The 11,412-nt window shown below is 42.9% G+C and overlaps 1 protein-coding gene across 1 annotated transcript in view; it reads left to right on the top strand.

The window, feature by feature from the left end:
- The first annotated feature begins 572 nt into the window (after positions 1 to 572).
- The window catches only part of LOC310668861 (ubiquitin-conjugating enzyme E2 A), a 420,054-nt gene continuing 409,214 nt past the window's right edge, over positions 573 to 11,412 (top strand). The window contains exon 1 of the mRNA XM_083422220.1: positions 573 to 704. The gene's annotated coding sequence lies outside the window, so the exon portion shown is untranslated. The remainder of the gene's footprint in view (positions 705 to 11,412) is intronic.

Raw genomic sequence — 11,412 nt, 5'->3', positions numbered from 1 at the left:
CTCCGTTCGACCAAGCTGATAAGGCTCATCTTCAGAATCGCCTCCCAGCAGTTAAGTCACGACTTGATCCTTTGATAAGGCCTCAGGCACGTCGTCCCAGCAGAGCATCAAAACAGCATGTGGAAGTGATGAGATTTATGGCTACATTGCTATGCTTTATTTTTTAGCTACGCAGAGAGCAAAGAAATATACATCCTCTCCCTGTGAGAGCAGAGAGCAACTGAACAAAGGAACAAAGGAAACAGGAAACCAGTAACGTCACATCCGTCTCTAGTCGCCCATGAGACTTCCAATAGCCTGGACTGGAACGTAAACACAGTCCTGTGACTCCAAGCAGCTGCTCAGTGAGAAACAGAAACTAACAAAATTAAGTGTACAGAATGAAAAACAGATGACTTGCCCGACTTCCGGACTGCTGCGGAGGAAAATGTCGGTGTGCTAAGTGTCGTCTGTGACACGGAGCCGGCAGAGAGGCTTTGAGGGCAGCGCCAGAGCTCAGCACACCCCCAAAAAACCCTCACAGGAGTGTGGGGACCCAAGGTTTCCTGCAGAGCAAAAATTCTTGCCCCACTGGAACCCCCCCTGGCTGCTGTTTAGCACACGGGAGGAAAGGGGGAGAGGCTTGGGGACGCTCCAGGCAACATTGCAGCCTCCTGCCAAAGCTGCAATCCGACACCAGAAGCAGCAGACCTTCCTAATTAGAGGTAAAGTAAGGTAAAGGTACCCCTGCCCGTACGGGCCAGTCTTGACAGACTCTAGGGTTGTGCGCCCATCTCACTCAAGAGGCCGGGGGCCAGCGCTGTCCGGAGACACTTCCGGGTCACGTGGCCAGCGTGACATTGCTGCTCTGGCGAGCCAGAGCTGCACACGGAACACCGTTTACCTTCCCGCTAGTAAGCGGTCCCTATTTATCTACTTGCACCCGGGGGTGCTTTCGAACTGCTAGGTTGGCAGGCGCTGGGACCGAGCAGCGGGAGCGCACCCCGCCGCGGGGATTCGAACTGCCGACCTTTCGATCGGCAAGCCCTAGGCGCTGAGGCTTTTACCCACAGTGCCACCCGTGTCCCTTTAATTAGAGGTAAAAGCCAATAAAACAATTTAAAGGCGCAATTAGACAATAAAACTTCAATTTGGCGAAATGGAAACAAAAGAGGAAGTCAGTTTCCGATCTTTGCGGACAGGCTCTGCAAGGGAACTTCTTTGTGAATGGGACTCAGACTTCGTTTATTGCTGTGGAGAATTGCTACAGCTAACTTTGACTGGAAGGATGGTTACATTCTAATGGCTTGCAACTTTAATTGTATCCAGTTACCCAGTGAGATATAAGTGAAAATCTACACAGCTGGAGGTTTAACCAACTTTATAAAAATTTGGAGGAGCTAAAGAAGAAAGGGGGAAGTAAAGACAGGAAGCCTGCAGGGAACTCTTGCACATTTGGGGGGGCAACCTCCAAAATAAAAGTGGAAAAGAGCCTGGAACAGCTTCCCAAGTATTCTAAAGTACCCCAAAAAGAAAATGGAGAGCTCTCCAAATAAGATTTGTTAATCAAAGCCTCAGCTGCTTGCGAATTGGAACTTTAATTGCCTGTGAATTTACGATTTGGAAAACAAGACTACGGTCATGGGATTAAAAATAAGAACCAACTAAAAGGACCTACAAGTTCTGGAAATATTGCACATCAACACCATTTGAGAGGTTATAAGTAGGTAAGTGTAATTTAAAGAATAATCTCTTCTCTGCTGGTTTTTTAAAAATTTGTTTTGTGCATTCCTTTTGCTCCAAGACAATATTGGAAATTGGACTGACCTAATATATTTTTTAATTGTACCTCCCTTGTTCTTGGAATATTAACTGGTCCCCCCCCTTATTTTTAAATATTGTATTGTATATTTATATACTCTGTTACATGCTTTATTGAAAGTTTCCCCCTTTTTTGTTTCTTTTTCTTTTTATATCTTCCTTTGCCTAGGGGATAAAAGTGAATGTGAAAGTGTGACGGGGAGAGAGATAGCTGACAAAAGGGAAAGGGAAACCGGGAGAAAGGGGGGGGGGGATAGCTGTACGGCTGAACAGACTCAGAGCTGGCAGGTGTGACCTTGAACAACTCATATAATACTGGGAACCAACAGATAAGAAATGTCGGGGCCAGACAGAATAACAACACGGAAAACAGCAGTTTCGGCTGCTGCAGCAGCTGCAAGACGGGCCAGTGTACAGGGTGATAATGGGGGAAAAGGCGACAAAGAACAGACAGACCCTTTTGCACTGCAGCTTTTAGAATTCAGGAAAGAGATGATGAAATCAATGCAAGAATTTACACAACTGGTCCGTAGTGACATAGAAAAATCTAATTTATCATTGAAGGAACAAGTACATAGAGATATTGAGAACTCAAACAAAGTTCTAAAAGAACAGTTTGGGATATTGGGAGACAAGGTTAGTAACTTGGAGACAAAAGTAGATAAATTAGAAAAATTAAGAGAGGAGGTCACAGAAGTAAGGGAGGAACAAAAAGGGATATTAGGATTGGTACAAGGGGTGCAAGAGGAACAGAGTGATTTAGAAGATCAGGTTTTACTTCTGCAATTACGAGAACGGGACAGGACGATCAGAATCAGAGGGCTACCAGACTCTGACTCTGAGCCAGTCCTAGAGACATATGTGACACAGATAATTTCAGAGTGGATTAACATGAATTCTGGAATGGAAACAAGAGTTATTTGGGACACAAGTGAGGCAGTGATGAGAGGATTTCTCATTCAACAAAATTCATTTAAGAGGAAGATACAGAATGAAAAGAAAGATAAAATTTTGGACCAATTAAAAGACAAGGAGAAGAATTTGAGAAGCAATCCAAAGAATTTGCAGATACAAAAGGAAATTAAAGCTTTACAGATTCAGTATTCACAGATTATAAATCAAGAAATAGAATGGAAATTAAGAATGATGAGACAGAGGAATTTTGAATCTGCAAATAAATGTGGGAAACTCCTAGCTTGGCAGTTAAAATAGGCAGAAACAAAGTACTATCACAAATATTGTATCAGAAGGAAAGTCTGTAGAGAACCCTGTGGAGATAAGAAGATGTTTCCAGAAGTACTATAAACAACTGTACAAAAATGGTAAAGACAATGATAAAATTGAGCAATTTATTAAAACTAACGGTTTGCAGGAAATTCCCGAAGGTAAAAGGATCCTACTAAATGGTTTAATTACGACAGGAGGTTGATAATGCAATAAATTCAATGCAACTTGGCAAAGCCCTGGGACCAGATGGATTATCAGCAAAATACTAAAAGACACTGAAGGACTGGCTTATTTAGCCACTGCTAGAAGTTTGCAACAAGATCATAGGAGGGGGTAGAGCACCTGAAACCTGGAAGGAAGCTTACATTACTCTGATTCCAAAACAAGACCAAGATAGATCCAATGTAAAAAATTATAGACCAATCTCATTACTCAATGTGGATTACAAAATCTTTGCTAATATTTTGGCCAATAGATTGAAGAAGGTGTTGTCTGATTATATTCATAAGGACCAGCCAGGATTTCTGCCTGGGAGACATATGAAATATAATATTAGGAATATAATCGTCATTTTAGAAAGGTTCGAAGCAAAAAAAATTTGTAAACCAATGTTAATGTTTATTGATGCGGAGATGGCCTTTGATGATGTGTCTTGGAGATTCATGATACAAAACTTAGAAAGTATTGGGGTTGGATAGGAGTTTTAAAATGGTATTAATGCGATCTATCATGAACAAAAAGAAAAAAAATATAATTAATAATGTGGTGTCAGAGGAAATTAGAATTGAGAAGGGTACCAGGCAAGGGTACCCACTTTCCCCTCTGCTTTTTATATCAGCTCTGGAGGTTTTGTTAAGTATGATAAGGATGAACAAGTTAAAGGTATAACAGTAGAATCCAAACAATATAAATTAAAAGCCTTTGCTGAGGATTTGGTGTTAACACTCCAAGACCCCGACTCCAGTGCAGTAAAAGCACTGGAGTTGATACAGGAGTTTGGACAGGTAGCAGGATTTAAGTTAAACAAGAGCAAAACCAATGTATTGGAGAAAGATTTGGATAATGAGGAGAGGAAAATATTTCAAGAAAAAACAGGCCTAGTGTTAATGAAAAAAGTTAAGCACCTGGGTGTAAATTTGTCGGTGAAAAATTTGAATTTATATAAAGAAAACTATGAGAAACTATGGAATGAAATTAAGAGAGATCTTGAGAAATGGTCAAATCTAAAATTGTCACTATTGGGCCGGATATCTGTGGTTAAGATGAATGTATTGCCAAAGATGTTGTTTCTGTTCCAAGCCCTCCCAATTATTATTGATAATGTGAAATGTTTTAAAGAATGGCAGAAAGCTTTATCTAAATTTATCTGGCAGGGGAAACCCCCAGAATTAAATATAAATTATTAACAGATTCAAGAGAAAGAGGGGGATTTTCCCTGCCAGATTTGAAGATATATTTTGAAGCCGCAGCCCTTTGTTGGTTTAAGGAACGGATTCAATTAGATAATGCTGATATTCTTGATTTGGATGGATTTGACAGTGTATTTGGTTGGCATGCTTATTTATGGTATGACAAGATAAAGGCACATAATGGTTTTTAAAATCATGTAATCAGAAAATCTTTATATAATGTTTTGGTAAAATACAAAGATCTCTTAGAAAGGAAAACACCCAGGTGGCTCTCGCCAATGGAGGCAAAGGCCCAGAAAAAGTTAAATATGGAGAGTAAATGGTTGAGATATTCTGATTTATTGCTGGAAGATAAAGAAGGATTTAAATTAAGACCATTTGATCAAATCAAAGAAAAATTAAACTGGCTACATTACCACCAGATTAATGAATTGTATAAGTTAGATAAGAAAAATGGTTTTGCAAATTGGAAACAGAGTTGTTAGATACTAATGTTAAAAACCTATCTAAAATGTAAAATTTATTATTGGAGTGGCATACAAAGGATGAACAAGTTAAATCTGTGATGATAGATTGGACAAGAGATGTTGGACACAATATAATGTTTGAAGATTGGGAAAGGTTGTGGAAGAAAGGGGTCAAGTTTACTGCATGTACGGTGTTAAAGGAAAACGTTATGAAAATTATGTATAGATGGTACTTAACCCCTGTAAAACTAGCAAAGATTTACCACAAGAGTGATCTATGTTGGAAATGTAAAGAAAAAGAAGGTACCTTTTACCATATGTGGTGGACGTGTCCCAAGGTGAAAGACTTCTGGGAAAAGATTTATAATGAATTGGAAAAAATGTTGAAATATACATTTATTAAGAAACCAGAAGCCTTTCTACTTAGGTTTGGAATTGCCCAAGAAAGATGTTAGATTGTTTTTGTATGCCACAACTGCAGCTAGAATTTTGCTGGCCAAAAATTGGAAACTACAAGAAGTATCAACAGTGGAGGAATGGCAGGTGAAGATGATGGACCTTTTGGAGCTAGCCGACCTGACCGTAAGAGTCTGCGACCAGAAGGAGAAGGATTATCAAGAGGAATGGAAGCAATTTAAAGATTATTTAGTTAAATAAGTTAAGATTACTTAAATAGAATTACTTGTGAGTAACAGATTGGCCTAGGATTTAAATATGTGATATTGTAGAATACTATGGATAGAAGTCAAAATGAATAGAAAGAAAGATGTAAATTGACTAAGTAAATTTTATATGAAAATAGTGTTGGAAAACTGCTACAATGAGCCATATGGAAACTCAGCTAGGGGGATTTGAGGACGTCACCCAACAATGATAACAAAAGTGGGATTATAACAGTTAGGATAAATGTTTGTTTGTTTGTTTTTTGATATTATTATGTTTTTCTTGTTTGTTGCTATGTTTATTATAAATTTGGAAAACCAATAATTTTTTTTGAAAAAAAATATAAAAAACAAAGGCAACCTCTCAATAAATTTGTTTTATTATTCTCTATTGTGTTTCTCTCATATTGTAAGTTTTATCATTAAGATGGTTTTCCTTAAGTTATAGTGGGGTCTTCATTTTTCCATTTTTGTGGAAATCAATGTGCTGATGTTTTAGAGCCACATGTCCCACTTGTTTCAATGGGTCTTGTTTATTTTGGACAGTTTCGGCATCTCGGCTTCTTTAGCCCATCCGCAAAATGTTTCAGGAGGAGTCCATTCCCCATTAATTTCAACTAATGTTGCAGACAATTTAATTTCATTGATTGCATTTATACTCCCCCCCCCCTTTCTCCAAGGAGCTCAAGGTAGTGTACATGGTTTTCCCCTTCTTCATTTAATCCCCATGCAGCAACCCTGTGAGATAAATTAGGCTGAAAGGCAGTGACTGTGACCCCAGTGTGAGCTTTATGACTGAGTGGGGATTTGAACCCTGGTCCGGGTTTAGTCTGACACTCTAACCACCCTGGCACTGTGTAAATATGGTGAATAGGTAAATATTCAGATTGTTGTGTGTGATGCAAATTAGATCAAAAGTGGATCAGGACAATGCCTTCTTTGCATGAGCAAATGCACATATTTATTTCCATATTGTACTTATTGTGTTCACCTGAATTGCTCACAGTGGCTTACTTGTGGCTTCTATAATTGTATTGCATTTATATCCCACCTTTTCTCCAAGGAGCGAAGGGTGGCATTACATGGCTTTCCTTTTCTTCCTTTAATCACCTCACAACCACCCTGTGAGGTAGATTAGCTGAGAGGCAGTGACTGTGACATCCACTGTGGGGATTTCAACCCTGCTCTCCTAGGTCGTAGCCCAACACTCTACCCACTATATCACACTGGCCACAAATCCTAAAAATTTAGAGGAGCCGTGGGGGCATGGGGAGAGCAATCCTATGAACCAAAGCCATAAAAAACATGTTACAAGGTGGAGCTACTTTCACACTTAACTAGAACATGCATGCAAAAAACCTCCTAAATCTATTGTGTGAGGAAGCAGTCCCATGGGAACATTCTTTGGATGGGAAGAATTCAGGAATTCAGGCAGCAGAACTGTCGAAACTAAACAAGGCAAGTGTGAGTGCTTAGTAGATTTGTAGCAGTGGTGGTTGTAGGTGCTTTAAAATACACATGCAAAAGGAGAAACCCATTCCCTACCCACCCACAACAGGCATGGGGTAGAAATACGGTGATGTACAGGTTCTGCAAGGAGCACAGGTAAAGACCAATCAGCCTTTGCAAACCTGGTGCCCTCTAAGTACATTTTGGACTACAACTCCCAGGTTGGCAAAGGTTGTATTAAATACACCAGTTCACAAATGCAGAAATGCCACACCCTTAATACAGACCTCTGTTCAGTCTCTTTAACACAAAATTCAACAACCATACTGTAGTTGTGTGTCTCTGTGTGTGAAGGAGTGTGTGTGTGTGTGTGTGTGTGTGTGTGTCCCCCGCTTCACACCCATTATCTGTGATGATTTCTGGACTACCAGCATGCTTCCTTTGCGCCTCTGGACTTCGCAGCTTCTAGCAGAGTATCGGGAACAGCGGTGTGTGCCTTGTGTGGGTGCAGAAATAACAATCCATACACAGCTTCTTCCTAAACTAAGAAGCGTTTTATTTACAGCAGAGAAATAAATCATCCGGGATGACTGACTCCCTTGGACCAAAAACGAAAGTAACTTGGCTCACGCACAAAGAACAATCCTCATATGTGAACACCCCCCCCGCCGCCACTGGGCAGGACAACACATAGAGCTATTAGCCCTGTAAGCTCTGATTCTCCTCACATCCCCTCTTGTCCTGTACACTGGGGAAACTGTAAGTATATCCACTTACCCCAAACACAAACTTTCACAGAACTCCCCATTTCTTTGGAAGCTCAAAGGTTTAGTGAACCCATCAGCTAGGTTCTCCTGAGTGGGACAGTACTTCAGATTCACCAAGCCTGTCTGGACACTCTGACACACATTTTGGAAACGTATGTCTAAATGTTTGGTTCTGGACTTGAACTGACCAGACTCTGCCAACTTCAAACAGGGTTGATTGTCTTCCCACACAGTGATGGCCAAACAACAATCCCCACAGATCTATTGGACCAAACACCTGTAGAACTCTAGCTCTCTACATAGTTCTGACAACGCACTGAACTCAGCTTCAGTAGAGGAAAGCGCAATGAGACTTTTGGGACTCCCACCCAACCAGTTGTCATCAGTCCAGCATGTGAGCTGTGCGTCACCCTCAGCTGACAGTTCAAGGCAAAAATCTTTGGTATCCTGCAGATACCTCAGCACTCTCTTAATGCCATTCCAGGCATTCACACTGGGCTTTGTAGCCTCCCTGCTGAGCAGATTTACAGCAAACGCTATGTCTGGTCTGCTCCACTGGGAAAGATACAAAAAACTCCCTAGAGAGGACTGAAAAACCTCAGGGTTTGAGAACTCGGCACGTTCCCCAAGCTGACTGTCCTTCACGTAGCTTGTCTCCATGGGTATTCTGACCCCTGCACACTCCGCCATTCTGAACTTCTCAAGCAACTGCTCAATCTTGCTTTTCTGACTGAGCAAGAAACTGCCGTCCTCAGTTCTATCAACTTGGACGCCTAGGTAACCCTTTACCGGACCTAGGTTCTTGAGCTTAAAATGCTTTCCAAGCTCTTTGGCAAACTCTTGCACCTGTTTACCTGTCTTAGCCACGTGTATGATGTCATCAACAAACACCAACACCAGCTCCTGTGTCTCTCCTGACCCTCCCAGGTACAGGCAGCTATCAGCAAGACTCCTCTTGAAACCCATGTTTTCCAAGGCTTCATTCAGCCAGTTCCTGGCTGATTGCTTCAAGCTATAAATGGACTTGTGCAACTTCCAGACTGCATCTGGATTATTGCCCCCAAACCCTGGAGGAGGTAGCATGTACAGATCCTCCTTAAGGTCTGAGTTCAAATAGGCAACATCCGCATCAAAATGATGCACCTGATAACCTCTTTGGGCAGCTACGGCTAAGAGCATGCACAGAGTTTCACTTCTGGAAGTAGGAGCATACATTTCAGTGTAATGCAGCCCCTTCCGCTGCGTGAAACCTCTGGCTACTAGCCTATCCTTTTATTGCGGTTCTCCAGTCGCTGTGGGTTTAAGCCTGTAAACCCAATGACAGCTCACAGCCTGCTTGCCTGCTGGCAGTGTCGTGATGGAGAACACACCTAAGGACCTTATTGAGTTCAACTCTTTCTCCATTGCCCCTTGCCACTTCCTGGCTTCTGCTTCAGGCAACTCTTGAACTTCCTCAAAACTCTCTGGTTCGCATTGCGCCAAACCAACCCATACACTAGTGACTTCAAACCTCTCAGGTGGTTTCCCATTCGTGATGCGTGCGGAACACCTTGGAACCACGTCAGAAACCCCCTCTGACCCACTGGGGCCAGCTAGTGTGTCCTTGTCAACAGAAGACTCCCCCTCTGGCTTACTGCATCTTCTGGACTTCTCAACTGGACTGGTGGGCGATGAAGGTGCACTCCTTTGCTCTAGCTTTACCGCCTTTGGAGATGCCCTTTCCTGTTCCTGCTCCTGGTCAGGGACCTGATCCTCAGCAGCAGGTTCAGTTTCTACCTCTCCCTCCTCAGCAGAGTCAAGCAAACTCTCTGAGAGAATGTCAGCATTCCCAGGAATGCGTGTCCACCCACTTTGTTCACAGAACTCAGCACTCCTGCTGACTAGACTCCTTGACTGATTGCCTTCTGGATAGGCAAATCTCCAACCCTTAGTCCCTGGCTCATATCCACAAAACATCATTTTTCGGGATCTGGGACCACCCTTCCTGCATTTGGCTTTTGGAACAAGGACCCAAGCCTCGCATCCAAACACGCGGAAGAAATGCACCTTGGGCTTCTTACCATGCAGCAAGAAATAGGGTGTGTCCCTTACAACAGAATTGAATGAACGGTTCAGAGTGAAATTTGCCGTTTCCCAAGCTTCCGCCCAGAAGTGCTGTGGTAAGCCTGTGTCAAAGAACATGGCTTCCATGGCTTCTTGAAGTGTTCGGTTCCTCCTTTCTGCCACCCCATTTTCCTGTAGTGAGTGTGCAACTGTCAGCCTGTGATGTATCCCCTTCTGGAAAAAGTAACCCTGCAATGCAGACCCAGTGAATTCCCCACCGCAATGTGATTGGAAACTGCAAACTTTCAGTGAAAATTGCAGCTACACTGCAGTAACCCACTCCTTTACCATGTTGGCAGCCTCTCCCTTATCCTTCAGAGTTATCATCCAACCATTTCTAGAGTAATCATCTATCAGAGTCAGAACATATCTAGCCCCACCCAGACTTGCAACTGGCATAGGGCCACATATGTCTGCATGAACCAACTCAAAAGGTTTCGTGGTTACCCTGTCAGACCTAGGATAACTGCACGTTTTTACCTTTGCCTTCTCGCAGGCTCTGCAATCCAGGAACTTGTCACATGCCTTTATTTTGCATCCCTCAGTGCATTCTGGAAGCTTTTTCACATAACCCCAATTGCTGTGGGACATCCTCCTGTGCCACAGATGCTGACACAAATTGTGAGTGGGAACATTAGCACACTGTGCTTGTGCTGTCTCAGTGTTACCTTTACTTGCTTGAGGTGTTTCCAGGACAAAGAGCCTGTTCTGACATTCAACACTGACCAGTTGCTTCGCACCCCTGGAAATAGAACACACATTATTCTCAAAGCAAACCTTAAACCCATCTCTGACAAGAGAAGATACACACAGTAAACAACATTGCATTCCTGGCACAACAAATCCTTCCATTTCAGCCTGTAAAAAAGAAACATAAACATTGCCAGAAGTGGTCAGTTGACGCTTGGACCCATCGGCAAGTGTCACAGCTTTCCCTTCGCAAACAGCTCTGCAGTTCCGCATTTGTCCACTAGATGGAATCAGATGATGACTGGCACCACTGTTGATGATCCAATGCAGCATGCTGACCTCATCGCTGTTGTCTTTCACCGTCGCCATGGACGGAGCAAGATGGTGCGACGTGTTGTCTCTGTCACTTCCTTTTAAACCTCTCCCTGCATTCTCACCCAGGGCTGCCCCTCTTATCTGGTTGCCATGGGGAACGGTCTTGGAGCCATCCTCTTCCTTGGCTTCCTTCGGGCATTGTTTATGTAGGTGGGTTTTGGAGCCACAAAGATAATAACGACGAGTAGAAAAAGCTTTCACTGTGTCTTCTGCCTTTATTGCTCCCCCCCCCCCCACTCTTGGAAGCAGCTCTCCTTAAGGCTGCCCTGCTTCTGATGACGTGGCCCTTGGCTCCCGCTGTGGTTCCATGATGAACCCTCTCCAGCACCTGCCAGACTGCCTGGGCCATCTCAAGACCCTCAATAATTGGCAACTGTAAGCCATCCACACTGAGCACTATAGATCCCATGGCTCTCTGATCTCTCCTCTGTGAGGCAGTGGCGGCTGCAACTGCTGCTGCACC

Source organism: Podarcis tiliguerta, assembly GCF_965153285.1.
Source record: "Podarcis tiliguerta genome assembly, chromosome: W".
NCBI classification, from domain to species: Eukaryota; Metazoa; Chordata; class Lepidosauria; order Squamata; family Lacertidae; genus Podarcis; species Podarcis tiliguerta.
Note: the sequence above shows the minus strand (reverse complement) of the source record. Positions and strands in the feature narration are given on the sequence as shown.